The 19,013-nt window shown below is 41.6% G+C and overlaps 1 protein-coding gene across 5 annotated transcripts in view; it reads right to left on the minus strand.

Moving 5' to 3' along the window:
* Positions 1 to 17,243, minus strand: part of rfx2 (regulatory factor X, 2 (influences HLA class II expression)) — an 81,423-nt gene extending 64,180 nt beyond the window's left edge. For all 5 annotated transcript variants that reach the window (XM_024004535.1, XM_024004533.1, XM_024004534.1 and 2 more), the window contains exon 1: positions 17,088 to 17,243. The gene's annotated coding sequence lies outside the window, so the exon portion shown is untranslated. The remainder of the gene's footprint in view (positions 1 to 17,087) is intronic.
* Positions 17,244 to 19,013: the final 1,770 nt, after the last annotated feature.

Genomic DNA, 19,013 nt, shown 5'->3' on the forward strand with positions numbered 1-19,013 from the left:
ATCGAACATCTCTGGAGAGACCTGAAGAGATCTGTGTAGCAACGCTCCCCATCCAACCTGACAAAGCTTGAGAGGATCTACAGAGAAGAATGGGAGAAACTCCCCTAATACAGGTGTGCCAAGCTTGTAGCGTCACACCCAAGAAGACTCTGGGCTGTAATTGCTGCCAAAGGTGCTTCAAAAAAGTTCTGAGTAAAGGGTCTGAATACTTATGTAAATTAGCAAACAAACATTTCTAAAACCTGTTTGTGCTTTGTCATTATGGGGTAGTGTGTGATTGATGAGAGAAKAAAAATATTTTCATCAATTTTAGAATAAGACTAATGTAACAAAATGTGGAAAAAGTCCAGGTGTATGAATACTTGCCGAATGCACTGTACACCAGCCTATTGTGGGCATCAGATGAAACCACAACCTAAGGCATTCCTATAATAATTAACATATAATGCAAACAATAGAACTGCTTTGTAGCTCCCGTGTTGCCTTAAATTACCATTTAGAATTTGACAAATGTAGACTCTTTCACAAAATTCCAAGACATAGCCTAGAAAGTATGACTGAACTAGTAAATGGGTAAAGTGTGCACTGTMGACACCTCTATTCAAGTATTTCAGAATACCCTCGTTTCCATTTGAGTGTCAAAAAAGATGAGGCAGAAACGGCAACTTAAAAGAATCGTACACAGAAAGATGCAAAGCCCATACTGGCAAAAGAAAAACTCAACTATAGCTACTCTGTCATGAGAAATATTCTCCACATTACGTGTGCTTTCGTTAGAAATCTTCCTCTGATATCTTACTACACTAGCTGAGCAGCTTTCCCTTTGATAATGCAAAGAAAAACATGACTTTTTGCATGGTATCATCATAGATGGATCACATTTAATCAAAACAATCCATGACTAAGAACATGGAGTGGGCTAAGGCTCATGAGGTTTAGCCTAAGTTCAGACTTTCCCTAAACCAGGGATCATCAACTAGATTCATCCGTGGGCTGTTTTTTTCTTGAGCGGATRGTTGGGGGCCAGAAAAAATTACAAATAATTAGTAAACTGCAAATTAACCGCAAGAATCCCAAACGGATATATTTGACAAAAAAACCATACCAAACCTTGCCTAGGTTTGTGTACAAAATAGTGTGTCTCTTATGCATGGGAATACTTGGAAACAGATGTCCAAAAATCTAAATCACACACATTTTTCCAATGTGTAAAGCCACCCACGGGCCAAATTCAGCCTGCGGGCCACCAGTTGGGGAACACTGCCCTAAACTGTAGGAGGAACTGTTTCAGCACGCATCTCCAATATCGTGGTTTCAACTCCATGATAGGGCAGGGCGATATGGCCAAAATATCATATGACAGTATTTTATTTATTTATTAGATGACAGCATTATGTTTTTGAATAATAAAAGTTACAAATTAGCTTTATGGGTAGTGCGTGACCCTAGACTGGCAACACGCGCAATACATGCATTCTAAGTGATTTCTCCATTCTTATTGTTTTAAACGGTTCAATTCTACTTTTTTATTTTWATTTTTTTATACACGTTTCAGCATTTTTCCATACATTTCTGCATTTCCTGCACTCATTTGAGATAATTTCCACTATTCCACGAGGGGCTGCAAGATATGGGCAAACAATCTAGGCCTTATTTTTAACCAAATGTTGCAATTGCAATTTGACTTGCGAATTAGAACAAAATACTTGGGTGAACTGTTGGAATCATGGAAATATAAATATAAATAGTGGGCACTTGAATACAGTGTTTGATAACAAATGAAGGGAGAAGTTATTGTGACAGGGACTTGTCAACACTTTGGTTCCTACCCTAGGGGGACCCTATAATCTTTGACTACATTGAATGTTCTCTTAGCTACTTCATGTAGATAAAATATTCTTGCTTCGTGTATCCCTCTTTGATTTAGAAGATACTGTTGCACAGAAATTGCACAGATGTAGGTCTACACCATCACTGGTATTATCAGGCTGTATAGCTAGTTACCTTTGCTCTGACTCAGTAAATTGTTGGCCATCTAGCGATTAGCATTTGCGATTAGCATAAGCCACTAACACGATTTCGACCCAACTTACTAAGAAAGGACAAACTAGCTATTTGCAGGTGTAGAAAATACAAACTAATAGTGTAATTTTACACAACGGGTGGGTCTAATCCTAAATGCTGATTGGTTAACCTTTCTAGGACACACGTTCCGCTAGCGGAACCCCTCGACAACATTCCACTGAAAAGGCAGAGCAGGAAATTCAAAATTATTTTTTTTTGAAATATGTAACTTTCACACATTAACAAGTCCAATACAGCAAATGAAAGATAAACATCTTGTTAATCTACCCATCGTGTCCGATTTTTAAAACGCTTTACAGCGAAAACACAACATATGATTATGTTAGATCACCGCCAAGTCCAAAAAACACAGCCATTTTCCCAGCCAAAGATAGGAGTCACAAAAAGCAGAAATAGAGATAAAATTAATCACTAACCTTTGATGATCTTCATCAGATGACACGCTCAGATAGAAATTTTGTTTCTCCGCCATGTTGGAGTCAACAGAAATACGAAGTTACATTGTAAATATTCCCTTACCTTTGATGATCTTCATCAGAATGCACTCCCAGGAATCCTAGTTCCACAATAAATTGTTGTTTTGTTCGATAATGTCCATTATTTAAGTCCAAGTAGCTACTTTTGTTAGCACGTTTAGTACACATATCCAAATGCTCGTGCAGGTCCAAGCAAACGTCGGACGAAAACTTCAAAAAGTTATATTACAGGTCGAATAAACTTGTCAAACTAAGTATAGAATCAATCTTTAGGATGTTGTTATCATAAATATTCAATAACGTTCGAACCGGAGAATTCCTTTGTGTCTGTAGAAGTAATGGAACGCAAGTCGATATCATGTGGAATGCGCGTGACCAGGACCTGGCTCTCTGCCAGACCACTGAATCATTCCCCTCTCATCCGGCTCAACATCACAGTAGAAGCTTCATTCAAGGTTCTACAGACTGTTGACATCTAGTTGAAGCCATAGGAAGTGCAAACAGATGCATGCCATATCCCACTGGGATTTCAATAGGCGATGAGTTGAAAATCGACCAGCCTCAGAATTCCCACTTCCTGTTTGGATTTTTTCTCAGGTTTTTGCCTGCCATATGAGTTCTGTTATACTCACAAACATCATTCAAACAGTTTTAGAAACTTCAGAGTGTTTTCTATCCAATAGTAATAATAATGTGCATATATTAGCATCTGGGACAGAGTAGGAGACAGTTCACTCTGGGCACGCTATTCATCCAAAGTGGAAATGCTGCCCCCTATCCCTAAAAAGTTAAAAGCGCATTCTAGCCATTGTCTATTCCACAAGTTACCACCGGCTAAATCTATGATGTTAAAATGCCTATATACTCTGCGCAATCCATTGTCTCATCAGCCCAGCCAGACAAAATCTCCACTATAAAAAGCATCTAGACATTATCTCACATTTCTTTTGACTAACATTTAGTTTAACAGCAGAGATTTGTATAAACCTTGCCATCTGTCTCTCAGACATTCGCAACATTGTTTCAATATTCAAATTCGATCTCCAGCTGTCCCATAGTAATGAACGTGACGAGACAGGCAGCAGTTCTCAGCCAGTCGAAATCATGAATCAGCTGGCATAATTTTTATGGATATATATAAAGAAATGTCAATTGAATAAATGTCCAATTTAAATGGTGCAGCTAGTTTTCAGTTTTCCAGCTTCAGTTTGAATTGATTGTGTTAGCCGTGTTGTTGGTCAGCTCCTCTGAACAACAKTGTCACTCCTGATGAGTGAGCACATTATCTATGCCAGGTGAAATCGCGCCTCATTAGCTAATTGTTTTGGAAATAAAAAGTCACTAGAAAACAACATAAACAAATACAAATGCAGCTACTGTTCTTTTTTTCTTCTTTTTTTTTTTTATTATCCCCTTTTCTCCCCAATTTTGTGGTATCCAATTGTTAGTAATTACTATCGTGTCTCATCGCTACAACTCCCGTACGGGCTCGGGAGAGACGAAGGTCGAAAGCCACGCGTCCTTCGAAGCACAACCCAACCAAGCCGCACTGCTTCTTAACACAGCGCGCCTCCAACCCGGAAGCCAGCCGCACCAATGTGTTGGAGGAAACACTGTGCACCTGGCTACCTTGGTTAGCGCGCACTGTGCCCGACCCGCCACAGGAGTCGCTGGTGCGCGATGAGACAAGGATATCCCTACCGGCCAAACCCTCCCTAACCCGGACGACGCTAGGCCAATTGTGYGTCGCCCCACGGACCTCCCGGTCGCGGCCGGCTGCTACAGAGCCTGGGCGCGAACCCAGAGTCTCCGGTGGCACAGCTAGCGCTGCGATGAGGTGCCCTAGACCACCCGAGAGGCATTACTGTTGTTCTTTTTGACATTACTGTAAGTTAGCTGGCTAGCAAGCGATAAGAATGTTGCCAGCCAGTATGGCAATGGAACATTTAGAACGAACGACTGGGATAGATGCAGCACAAAAAGTCTCTAGCATCAAAACTAATGACAAGCCGGCTTGGGTAGCAGCCCTAGATTTGTGTCGGGACTATATCTTGTGGAAGGATGAAATAGTATGAATAAATTAAATCAAAATAACATTTATGAAAATATGTCAATCATTAATTGAATATGTTGGTAACCCATTTTATAAAAGTGATAATGCCAGAGAAGCCGGTGTATGGAGGATATATTGGCACAGTTTGCCGGCCCTCGACCTCGTCTCGGGCATAACACCCATGCCAATATATCCTCCAAACACTGGCTTATCTGGCATTATCACTTAAATAGAACGCTAGTGGATTTATATTAAGAAGCAAAGTAAAAACAGCATCAACATTGCATTGTTGCATTGACCATGCAGACTGTACGCAAATCTCTTGATCAYAGGAACAAATGCGCTCCTTGAGTGACGGGGGGTGGGGATAGGTCTGTGTGGAAAGCGGCATGGAGAGAGATGACTCAAGTAGCAAAGTAAAATATAAAAAAATGGACGTTACACACTGTTACGAATCCCTTTTGGCCCGGCAGTCTAGGGGGATGGTATCGAGACCCGTAACATAACTCATGCAAATTATARCAGTGAAAAAGTAACAGTGAGAACAAAAACCACAGACAACTAAATTACCATCAAACACTCAGGGTTTATTTGTAAACACACGGTAAAAGGGGGGGGGCAGGACAAGGGACTGAGCTGGACCCAAGGAAAGAAATAATAAGTATCCAAAAACAGCCCTAAGCTAGGCGTATCACGTTTAACAAACAAAACATTCAAAAGTATGAAAAATGTATGGACTCACTACAGTAAGGCTCTCTGGATAAGAGCTTCTGCTAAATTACTAAAATGTAAATACCGTTATAGAGGGTGAAGTAAAAACCCAAACCAGTCTGTGCATCAATACCGGCATATCGTTAAATACTGTATACCGGCCAGCCCTACGCCATGGCATGCACTTCATGTTAACCTGGTCCTAAAACCTAAGCCATATCCATGGAGGTAGGTTGACTAATCTTGCAGCTGTGATTTAAGACAGTATTTAATTCAAGGGTTTACAGCTGATTTCCAACCACTCCTAATGAACATCAGGCTCAGTGAAATTCAGTGCCTCTGCTGTTTTCCAACACTATCACGGAACACCATGGATTATGACTTTTCATAATCATATCCCAGGAATATCTAAATATAAACCCACATTAGCTTCCTTTCCAGATGTGCATATTATATTTTCACGTTCAAAGACGTGCAAGCAGTACCTGCCCGTAGAAGAAAGGCTGAGAGCAGTCAAACAGACAAAGTGCATTTCAGATCTCTTTTCAGTTGCGGATTATTTTTTCCAGAGAGATAGCTGAGAGATGACCTCCGTAGCTGGCAGAGGTAGTGCCTTCAGCTAGCACCGTTGTCTCTGAAATCAAGTAGCAGGTTTTATCTCMATTTCCTTACCAGTGGATTCACTCCACACAGACATGACACACAGCAATTGAGCGAATGCATTCACAAGCACTACAATAAAACAAACCAATGAGTCACCCAGTAAATTGCTTCCCATTAAACGTACAAATGGATTCTCATGCAATGGTTGGTATGAGGACCTCTTCTATCAGACGGCTGTGACTCGACCAGTTATTTTTTTTTTTTTTATCCTTACAACACAACAACATCATAAGGTTACAATCTCTGTGAGTGCTAAGTTGCCAAATACTATCTCGGCAGTTATTTTACGGGCTGTTTTAGCCAGGCACAAAGGGTGTGTCATCATTTGTACAAGGACTCAGTGTGAGCATGTGGGCGTTGAATCTATGTGTCTGGAGCCTGTTCAAACGTGATTATTAACATCAGGTTAGAAGAAAGCCCCAGCCAGTCAGGACATTCTCTGAATAGAGAAACATCTCTGTTGTTACTACATCTCCATGACAACCTGACATTGGTAAATAATAATATTTGAAAAATGGTTGATGTAGTCAGAGGAAGGAAAATGTGGCAATTTGTCTGAATGACAATTTGGGTTGATTCAGACTAAAGAGTTGAAGCAACTAAATATCAATTTACATAATATGTACATAAACTTTGCTATTTGCATTAGCAATGGAATGTCACATGCCGAGAGAGGGTTCGGGGGCTTGTCGACGTTCTAGCGCCAAAGTGCAAATGTACCTTAAATATCACAGTAGCCTCTAGACAGTAAACATGCGAGCAAATTTTCCATCTACCATCCATATTACACTCTTGATTTAACAAAACCATTTTACTCTTGAACAAGGCAACAGTAAACATGTCATCCCCCACGAATGATGCAGCACCCCCCTTGGCCTAACTGAGATATCGCATTTGACTAATGAATTTCAGTTGATTACTATAGCGCCCACCTTGGGCCAATCAGTGTAATTTTGTAAATGGCAGATCTTTATGGCAAGACTCATTCACCCAAGTTGTCAAAATTGGGCCACTGGTGTCCGAGATATCGCGTGAGACCAGTAGCGTGCCGTGGGCCTGGCGCCTGGGCCTTCAGTGAGGTCCTACACAGTCCCACCCGAATTAATMCACCTGTTATTACCATCATTTAGATGCCATGGCTCTAGACACTATACATTTAGACAGAAACGCAGTATAACCAGGCGTTGCGTCACCTTGAAATTGACATTTTTTTCAGAGAATTGCAGGGGAAGAGTACAATACAGTACAGTTCAACTAATAGGCAAGAACATAGTCGAGTGCAACAGAGTTATATTAATATTCTTCTTCTAACCATTTCTGGTCCACAAACTTTGAGCTTTAAGTCCCCCAAAAAATAAATACAGTGTGTTCACTAAACAGCGCATTGTCGCACCCAAAGCAGTTTCACCGTGATGATAAAGACACATAACTATTCACTGAAAATAAAAGAAAACAAATAATTTGCAACATAGGCTATTTGCCATTTTATTTTGTTAATATATAGGCTATTTAATATTAACGAAATAAAATGCGAAACATACATACACATTTAATAAAAAATAACATGCATTGTATGCCTACTCACCAAAGACTGATTATTAGACAGTTGCGTGCGCTTAGGGGATCGTGAGAAAAATGCTGCAAGGCCATTGAGGTTGGCAAAGAAGACCTTGCATTCTTTAAGCTTTGAGGCTCCTTGAGTCAGTACTAAATTTAGTCGATGTGCATAGCAGTGAATGAATAAGGCCATCGGTGCCCTCTCCTTAACTTTAGCCTGCACCCCATTGAGTCCAGATGCCATGACTGCTGCGCCATCAAAACACTGTGCCACAACTTTATCCAGACTACATTCATTTTCCTCCAAGAAACGGAAAATAAGAGCGGCAATGTCATCAGCTCGCTTGCCGCTTGTCACATCTTCAAACCGGATAAATCGCTCCTTGACTCCCGTGTCCGTCACATAACGCAGGACGAGTGAGAGCTGTAGCTCCACTCTGGTGTCCCCAAACGTTTTCAAAAGCACCATTGCTTGTAAGTGCCCAGCCGTACTTTGGTGTCTCGTTGCTGCCTTGGTTAGACAACTCAAGTTTGCAAAGCCAGTGTGGCTCCAAACACCAAATCGATCACTTGCAAATAATAGGCATTCCCAGCAGTACAGTTTGCAGTGCTTCTCGGAGCCTGTGAGCCATTGACAGCGCTCATAGTTGAAACTTTGAAAGTGGCGAACGAACGAACCCCTTTCCCGCCTGTGACAGGCTTTGTGGCGTCGGGCGACCTCTCCTTACAATGTCTAACTTTTCTTGAAAAGTTCGTCTTGAGAATGGCGTTATAATTATATCCTCGACCAAATCGATATATTCTCCTCCTTCCGCCATTGTGGGTTCAAAAAACAGTTTAGGTAGTACGCGAATTAATTCGTTTATCAAATTCAGTTTCCTAGATCTGCATAGACCTGCCCATAGGACCTGCCTCTCAATATTGGTAATCCAATCAAAAGACGTGGACGCTCTACGCCTGCTAGCTGGCTCCTGTGTAACACTGGAGCCAGCCAGCAGGCGTACAATAGCCAACTCTAAAGCTGATTGGTTGACACAAAATTTTAATTTCCATTCACTTTAAGCTACAAGCGCCTGCACTGTTGATTCTGAAGGCCTAAGAGCAGATTTTAGACCCCTGGCAACACATGATGGCTGAATATGATTGGATAAAAGATCTAACATAAAGACCAGCCCTCCAAATCTCAACCTGGGGCTGGAAGCAGTGCAACCAAGAGGAAAGCTATGAAATGAAGAGTATAACTCTTACTCTGGGGAATAATTTAATACATATTTGTGGGAAAATATATTTWAAAAAAAATTATATTCTGATGATGTTTAGGCCAGCAGAGAAGGCCTTGCAGGCCCTGACGGCCCACCACTGCGTGAGACATATCCATAGTCCCCTCCCCGACTTCATTGCGGGGACCAACAATGCAACAATTCACAAGCATATATACAGACATTTAAATGTAGAATTTTCTTATCCATGCACTAATTCAGCTGCAAGACAATAACACAGACAAGGTGGCACAGCTACTACTATAGCTAGCTATCTAGCTAACAACATTTTCTTAATCAAGTAACTTAAGCATAGCAAAAATGTACTTTTACCCCTTCAGACGAATATAACAAGCACAGTAATGTTATCATTCATACTATGCAGTGCTAGATAGCAAACTAAAGAAATTATCTGCATTCTCCTCCCATTCTACTAGCTTACTGTTGCTAACTTACTAGCTAAGTTAGTTAGCTGAATGCTAATGTCAGCCAACTAGCTGAACCATAGCTAGATCGCTTTTCAGCCTACATAGCAGAGGTTGGAACTGGTTCAGGGAACAGAACCGAAAACTGTTGCAGAACAGAACCGTTATTTTAAAAGCATGGAAACCAGTTAATTGTGTTATAGGCATTTGTTCGGACCCCCATTCGAAAAAGTTAATACATTTTTCTCTAATAAAAACCGATCCCTAATTTCTGACTCATGCTTGTAACGTTAGTGCGGGGGGGGGCCCCCGACCTAACGTTACAAGCATGAGTCAGAAATTAGGGATCGTTTTTTATTAGAGAAAAATGTATTAACTTTTTCAATGTTAGTTAAGGATATTATAAAATATCACACTTGCCCGCTCCATTGCAAGCTGCTCTATTTGCACTGATTGGTGAAGTAACTCATTGCCGAGCTACATGTACAAAAAACATTGTTTAAAAAGGAACAACAAAGCTGTACTTTTTTGGCTCGAACCGGTTCAGAACGTTATTTTGCAGTTCAGAATGAAACGATTGGAAAATAACTTCTGTTACAACCCCTTAGAACAAGGTGCAGGAGACATTACAGTAAAAGGTCTAGCCAAGGGTATTTTCTCAAAAACTCTAAAGAATCTCGTAGTGAGAATAGTCTTTGATGAGTGCTTTCTACCCGGAGCCCAGGAAGCCGTCCACCTGAGAGGCCTGCAAGCCTCCTCTGCCCCTGTTCCCTGTCAAATCATCTCATTAAAAAGTGCTTCTGAAGTGCAGCCCTACAGACTGCAAAGAAGCAGTAAGTAGCCTGCTCACAAATCTGAGAACATTTCTTCCCAATGACTCACAGGACATCGTCATTAACTTGAAGCAAGTTGTCACACTTGTTGCTTTAGCTTGAAAAATTAAAAACATCCACATTTCAAAAATGGATTTTAACTAAGGAAAACTCCACAAAAGAAAATAACCAAAGAGAAAGTGGGGGGAGGTTGGGGAGGTCTACTGTCCCTGGTTGAATAGCTGAAAGAAGGAGCCATCATTGTGATGCAAATGTCAGAACCCGGTCTGCTGTTTGTGGCAGGAAATTTAATTAGCAGTTGTGTAGCTACGATACAAACCAGGTGGAATGTAAAGAATGCCCCTGGTGACAGAGAGAGAGAGACACTGAATAACATTTAATTTCACAACAAGTTTTAACATGTTGCTACCGAGAGCCAATCATGGGTAAGTTTTGTACCTGGTAGGACTGTTTCTCAGTAGCTTGGAGATAAGCCTACTTTGTGATTTACAAACTGCACTGCCTGTGTCGCCAACTCACTGTCTGCAAGACAAAACACATTTACTGCACATGGACACTTGAGATGAAATAATTTCCCTCTCGTTCGTTGATTTTGTACAAGTGTCATCTGTAAACTGAAAGGAAAAACTTAACCCCAGTTCTGCCATTTAACTTTTTTTTTTTATGTAGAAAACCACCACACCAATATTTTCCATGTAGGCCAACACACATTAACAACTACCCAAAGGTATTCATCATATTCTTTGTGCCTCAGCTCTGTTCAGTGAATTCATGACACTTCTGACTGGAGTTTTGGTGCATCTCATTAAAATCTGAATTAATGTCAGATAATCAAATGTACAGAGACCAGATGGTTCAGTAAGCACGAAACCCAATTTGGATCTAAACACCATATCTGTAAAGTCATGACATCTACATATATTAGGCACACTGCCTGCTAGTGCCAACTATTTGCTTTTAAAATAAGATGTGAATCAAAGCTACTAAGACAATTCAAAGGCTGATAATAAAATGGGCCATCAGCAACACACATTGTCGATGCATTTGCCAGAACTCAATCAGTGAGCCATTGCCCACAATAGAGATTACTCTGTCAAGATATCAATCCTTTGAAAATATTCAGTTCTTAGGCTAAAATTTTGAATTTGCGACACGCAGAATTGCTTCTATCAAGAAGTCCATTACAGTTTGTGCAGGACTACTCTTAATAACTGATTGGGCAGCCATTGGCCGGGTATTGGACTGAGAGCCTCTCCTCGGGGTTGGGCCTCATCCAGATAAGCTAAATACAGCATGAACACACACACACACGACCCATCTCGGGTCAACCCCCTCCCAACCCAGGGACAACTGCAGCTGTTCATTTGAGAGCTGCACTGTACCCGAGACGAGTCCATTAAAACCTCAACATGGTATAGGGTTAATGTGGCCACTGCCCACGACAGGGGTCCATGTGAGGAGTACAGACAGGACTAAACCTGGACCACAGGCGGCAGCAGTGAATCACAGATGACCGTGGCATCCGTTGCTGGGAGACACTGAAGCATGACCACGATCCCAGGCTGCAGGCTATGTCAATAACAAAACCACTAGTTAACTGCACTTCAGTATACATGAGTGTAGGCTCTGCCGTGTAGAGCACATGTGAATGTGTGTATGTCAACATATGTTTGGTGTACACATACTGTAGTGAGAGCAGACATATCAGGCAGGCAGAGCAAAAAAAAAAAAAAAAAATGTGTCGAACGATACAAGGTCAACTCAAAACACATGTATTCTTTCACCTGGAGCACCAAAATTGTTTTGCTCATTCTTTTCAACAGTACAAGAAAGACAACCACTTCCCAAAATACAAATGAGTATAAAACCTCAGAATGGGTTTTAACTAGGCAGTACCAGCTGCTTTCTATGCTGTCTCACACTCTCCTCTATTGAGCACCTTTTCCTCCTGACCTGCCTCTGCAAGCCAAAASTATGCATGCCCGACACATCCAGGGAGATAAAAATAACCCATTTAAAAACACTTGACTTAACAGTATAAACACGTTACCCCCCTGGCCCACCCCCACTCTTTCCATGACTTTGGGTGTATTTATACCCATAGCACTCATGTCTGTAGCCATGAAATGCTTTGAAAGGCTGATCATGGATCACAACACCATTATCCCAGAAACCCTAGACCCACTCGAATTTGCATACCACACCAACAGATCACACAATCTCTATTGCACTTCACACTGCCCTTTCCCACCTGGACAAACAGAACACCTACATGAGAATGCTATTCATCGACTACAGCTCAGCGTTCAACACCATAGTGCCCTCAAAGCTCATCACTAAGCTAAGGACCCTGGTACCTCCCTCTGCAACTGGATCCTGAACTTCCTGACGGGCCACCCCCAGGTGGTAAGGGTAGGTAACAACACATCTGCCACACTGATCCTCAACACGGGGGCTCCTCAGGGGTGCGTGCTCAGTTCCCTCCTGTACTCCCTGTTCACTCATGACTGCACAACCAGGTACGACTCCAACACCATCATTAAGTTTGCCGATAACACAACAGTGGTAGGCCTGATCACCGACAACGATGAGACTATAGGGAGGTGGTCAGAGACCTGACCGTGTGATGCAAGGACAACAACCTCTCCCAACGTGATCAAGACAAAGGAGATGATTGTGGACTACAGGAAAAGGAGGGCCGAGCACGCCCCCATTCTCATCGACAGGCCTGTAGTGGAGCAGGTTGAGAGCTTCAAGTTCCCACATCACCAACAAACTAACATGGTCCAAGCACACCAAGACAGTCGTGAAGAGGGCACGACAAAACCTATTCCCCCTCAGAACACTAAAACGATTTGGCATGGGTCCTCAGATCCTCAAAAAGGTTCAACAGCTGCACCAGAGCGCATCCTGACGGGCGCATCCATCACTGCCTGGTATGGCAACTGCTCGGCCTCCAACCGCAAGGCACTACAGAGGGTAGTGCATACGGCCCAGTACATCACCGGGGGCCAAGCTTCGTGCCATCCAGGACCTCTATACCAGGGAAGAGGAAGGCCCTAAAAATTGTCAAAGACACCAGCCACCCTAGTCATAGACTGTTCTCTCTGCTACCGCACGGCAAGCGATAACGGAGCGCCAAGTCTAGGTCCAAGAGGCTCCTAAATAGCTTCTCCGCCCAAGCCATAAGACTCCAGAACAGCTAATCAAATGGCTCCCCAGACTATTTTCATTGCCCCCTTCCCCCTTTGGAACGCTGCTGCTACTCTCTGTTATTATCTATGCATAGTCACTTAATAACTCTACCTACATGTACATATTACCTCAATACCGGTGCCCCAACACATTGACTCTGTACCGGTACCCCCTGTATACAGCCCCGCTATTGTTATTAACTGCTGCTCTTTAATTATTTGTTTTTCTTACTTTTTTTGGACATTTTCTTAAAAAGTGTATTGTTGGTTATGGGCTTGTAAGTAAGCATTTCACTGTAAGGTCTACCTACACCTGTTGTATTCGGAGCATGTGACAAATAAAATTTGATTTGTAAATCTCAAGTTGCAATGTAAACGTAATAGCAGCATGCTCAGATTCTGGTTGCATGGCATTTCAGGGACATTTATTTCCTTTGTAGCTAGTGTAGGTGTGATCAATCAAAGCTAGGTTCTCAGAATTATGCTACTTTGCCAAAACAAGTGCAGTAATCCATCAAACACTGACTTAATACTTCTTTAAAATCAACTGTATTAGCAAAATTAGGATTAGAAAACTTTGTTTTGAAGGAACCTATATTCAGTGGCGCGGCCAGCTACCAATGTTCTCCAACAAAATACCCATTAACAGATGGCACTCAAAGTCACCATCAACTTAATTCTCATAAATATACAGACTGGCTAATGAAAATACCCCCCAAAAAAATATATCATCAATAATGCATCAAAACATGAATCATTCCATTCTCTGCCTTCAGAGATGAATCCTTTGTGGAAGTGCACCTGTGATAGTGTATGACATTACCAGAAACCAAAGAGTTAATTAAAAGAGTGAATGTTCATGCCGCAAACACTTAACTGGTACCGCTACAGCAAACTGGTTTAACAAAGAACTGTCTGAAAGCTGTCTAGAAAAGTGAGTTCACTGACCCAATGGTCTTAACTACTAGGCTACCTGTTGCCCCTGGTATGAGCACTCAGCTCTGAAGATAAATCAATAGCGCAACACACCTAATGAGAACCGACACCTGGACAATGTGTCACTCATGGATAGGACTCATTAACTGCCTTGGCTCTGTTGAACAGGTGTAACATCACCGCGGTGATGACTTGTACCTAAAAAATTGGACTGAGGTCAGACAAGAGGAGTCAAGCTGTTACAGTCAATGTCTCCTGAAGTCCATCTGACCTTTGAGACAAATTAATCTGGGGTAGAGTTTGGGATCCATATAATGTATCAACTTTGTTTAAACTCTGATGTCTTTATTCTGTCTCTGTTGTCTATCACTAGCAGCACCATATCACCAAGTACATTTCAGAAGGTGTAAATGTACTTAACGAATAAAGCTGATTCTGATCCACAGTCATCTGAATTGTACAATAATGAATCCAATTGTTTCTCAGGTGAATTGTTTAGAATATTTGACTGGCAATTTCCACATGGACCATCTATATTAAAGCACTCACTTACTACCCACAAAGATGGAAAGAAAACAAAACGGAAAAGGTCCACTAAGGAGGAATAACTATCATAGCACCACCTGGCTGTAACATATTTTTGGTAATTATGTTTTTAAGGTGTGGAAAAGGGGGAATATTGATATAAGTATTGTGTAGTGCCCTGCTACGAATATCCCAGGCTATGCAGGAAACATTCCCCTCTGATATCTTTTTGAGTCTTAACACAAGCTCCGCAGACACAAAAAAGAAATCTAAATAAGACCACTTTTTGTGACTCTCACCGACTCCAAACTTTCTTCCAACACATTCCAGATTTTCCTGGAGACGTTAAACAGATTTCCCAAGTAGCATTGATCCAAAACCCTGACTCCAACGAAAAACGAGTCTAGTGGTTTCCTATTTTCCAACATAGCTTACTTCTCGTTTCCCTTTTTCTTTGAGAACGAGTGGGTTACAGTGTCCCTTTCTGTACTATTAGCTTCACTCGACTCACTAGCAGTTTCAAGCAAAAGCTCAGTTTCCGCCATCTTCTGTCCCGCGCCTTCCTCATCATCCCAAGACCTCCTGGCAGAGCTGACGTATCGCTACACTTGTTTCACATACAGCAAAATCGAACCATCCCGCTGATACGGTTTCTGACAGTTTGTGATGAAATTCTCTTCGTCACAAACGCCCCCACAGGAGAAGAAGCTGGATGTGGAGGTCCTGGGCTGCGGTTGTGAGGCCGGTTGGACATACTGCCAAATTCTCTAAAATAACATTTGAGGCAAATTGCCTTAGAGAAATTAACATTCAATTCTTTGGCAACAGGTCTGGTGATGATTCATGGAGTCAGCATGCCAATAGTACACTTCCTCAAAACTTAAGACATCTGTGGCATTGTGTTGTGTGACAAAACTGCACATTTTAGAGTGGCCTATTATTGTCCCCAGCACAAGGTGCACCTGTGTAATTAGCATGCCATTTAATCCGCTTCTTGCTATGCCACACCTGTCAAATGGATGGATTATTTTGGCAAAGGAGAAATGCTCACTAACAGGTACGTAAACAAATTTGTGCACAAAATTTGAGAGAAATAAGCTTTTTGTGAGTATGAAACATTTCTGGGATGGTATATTTCAGCTCATGAAACATGGGACCAGCACTTTACATGTTGCGATTATATTTTTGTTCAGTATATTTGCCTTGGGCAAATTACAGACTTCCAAAGCAGTTCTTACACAGCCCCCTTTTAAAAGCATGCTAAATAAACTACTCCACCATCGCACGCCCTCCCCAACACGACATTGACACACGACAGTGGCACCCTGAATTTGATGTAGCCAGCAAGTTGACGAGCTTTCCGCTTGTTGTTTAACAGGATCGGTAATAAACATAGCAAATAACGAGTACTAAGCTATTGGAGATCAACTCGCGCCACTGTTCCATGTTTTAAAAGTTCACCCTTGCGTATAGAACGAGTAAGCTGCGAGCTTCAAGATAATAGATCTAGCTAACTTAAGTTAACGCGCAGAAATCATCTAACAGCAATATGATGCGTCTCATCCTGAGTTGACATAGAGAACGTATATCAACGTTAATAAGTAGATTTTAGAGATGGGTGTTGGTAAAATATTATTGTCCGTCTAATTTGGAATAGCTAGGCTAGCCATTTGAGGTAGGCTAATGCTAGCTAGCTACCTGGCCCAGCAGGCTAGCTAACGTTAACTCAATCGGTTAAACTGTGCGTGAAACAGTTTGACTTATGGTTAACTAATTCGGCGTGCACCATGTGTTATCGAGCTAACGTTAGCTAGCTTAAACTGAGTAAGACAACATTTCAGAAAGTTGTCACAAGTCACATCCACAAGGTAAAATGTAACGATAACATTTCACCCATGTCATGAGCTAATTTGTTAGCTAAAATTAGCTAACCTGGCTAACTAGCTACAACCTGTAGCTGGCAAACTTGGCCAGAGTAAGCAAATATGATAGCCGAATAAACGGAACATTCCATTCTGCACACAACCTGGCACAATGATTAAACCCGTGTATAACAATGGTAACATTACGACAAAAAAATGAATTTAGCTAAATCGCTTTCAATAAGACAGTTCACTTGCTGATAAAGGTACGCAAATGACTGACAAGCAATCGTTGGATGGAGTCAACGACGTTAGTTGAACGTTAGCTAGCTGGCGGTCTACGTAACGTTAATGCTTGACATCAGAAGATTCCTGGGGTGAATGCGACGAAGGGAAAGTAACAGCTAGGGTGTGAAAGAGATTGATGGCGGTATGCATTAAATAGCACAGCATCGTTATGCCAAATTAGAATACATTTATCGTCTCAACTCTGTAAAGATATAGTCACCTTTGCTTTGTATAAGTTCTGCCCTGGCTATGTTCTTTTTCCACTCTCAAATCACTTGCTCGTTGTGTTCCAGTTGCTGCCGAGTGTTGCGCCGGTTGGTAAGTAACTGTCTCCACGGCTACAGTCACTATGGCGCGCGGGGTCTCGAAGCAACTGTTGCTACCCTGTACTGCATACGTCATTTGATATATATATATATGAGGGCGGGGATACTGTATTGACTCCGCCCAATAAGGCCAATCGATCACTAGAGGGCGCTCTGACCCTATTCCTCAAGTAAGGCCACATACGGCAATGTTTGTCACTGACTCGTTCGTTTTAAATCAAATTGTATTTGTCACATAAGCCAAATAAATACAACAGGTATACAACCTTACCGCGAAATGTTTACTTACAAGCCCTTAACCAACAATGCAGTTCAAGAAATAAAGTTATGAAAATATTTACTAAAAACTAAAGTAAGAAATCAAATTAAAGTAACAATCAAATCAAAGTTTATTTGTCACGTGCACCAAATACAACAGGTGTAGTAGACCTTACAGCTTACTTAACCAACAGTGCAATTTTTAAGTAAAAAAAAAGGTATTAGGTGAACAATAGATAAGTAAAGAAATAAAAACAACAGTAAAAAAGACAGTGAAAAATAACAGTAGCTAGGCTATATAGAGTAGGGAGGCTATATACAAACACTGGTTAGTCAGGCTGATTGAGGTAGCRTGTACATGTAGGTATGGTTAAAGTGACTATGCATATATGATAAACAGAGAGTAGCAGTAGCTACTCTCTGTTTAGCAGTAACAAGGACAGCAATTCCTCTGACATTTACATTTAAGTCATTTAGCAGACGCTCTTATCCAGAGCGACTTACAAATTGGAAAGTTCATACATATTCATTCTGGTCCCCCCGTGGGGAATGAACCCACAACCCTGGCGTTGCAAGCGCCATGCTCTACCAACTGAGCCACACGGGATGGATTGGGTCATCGAGGCATCGAGGCAAAAGCTGTCATCGAGGCAAAAGCTGTCATCGAGGCAAAGGGTGGCTATTTGAAGAATCTCAAATATAAAATATATTTTGATTTGTTTAACACTTTTTTGGTTACTACATGATTTCATATATGTTATTTCATAGTTTTGATGTCTTCACTATTATTCTACAATGTAGAAAATAGTCAAAATAAAGAAAAAACCCTTGAATGAGTAGGTGTTCTAAAACTTTTGACCGGTAGTGTAGGTCCTGGATGGCAGGAAGCTTGGCCCCAATGATGTACTGGGCTGTACGCACTACCCTCTGTAACGCCTTATGGTCGGATGCCGAGCAGTTGCCATACATACCAGGCAGTGATGCAACCGGTCAGGATGTGCTCGAAGGTGCAGCTGTAGAACTTTTTGAGGATCTGGGGACCCATGCCATATTTTCAGTCTCCTCGGGTTGGGGAAAGGCATTGTCGTGCCCTCTTCACGACTTTCTTGGTGTGTTTGGACTATGATAGTTTGTTGGTGATGTGGTCAACAAAAAACTTGAAACTCTCGACCTGCTCCACTACAGCCACGTCGATGTGAATGGGGGCGTGTTCGGTTCTCCTTTTTCTGTGGTCCATAATCATCTCCTTTGTCTTGCTCACATTTTTGAGATCTGTGTGTGTGAAGGGTCCAGCAATCTGCAGAATTGTGCCATTTGTTCTTGCAACATTTCACAGAATGTATAAAACATCTATGGTAAGTCTTTCATAGGGTAATGTCAGAGCGAGAGAGGAGAAGTGGATACCACAGGAAAGTTGATAATGTCAATTAATTTAATGAATTGCTGATGTCAATTAATTGCAGAAGTTTCTCCCTGTCTGTCATTATCATCGATGCTCTCTCTGTTCAAGCAACTCCTACAGCCTATCTGAACTGCCTAAAGTCATCTGAAGCTGTTGTGGA

Source organism: Salvelinus sp. IW2-2015, linkage group LG16, assembly GCF_002910315.2.
Source record: "Salvelinus sp. IW2-2015 linkage group LG16, ASM291031v2, whole genome shotgun sequence".
Lineage (NCBI taxonomy): Eukaryota > Metazoa > Chordata > Actinopteri > Salmoniformes > Salmonidae > Salvelinus > Salvelinus sp. IW2-2015.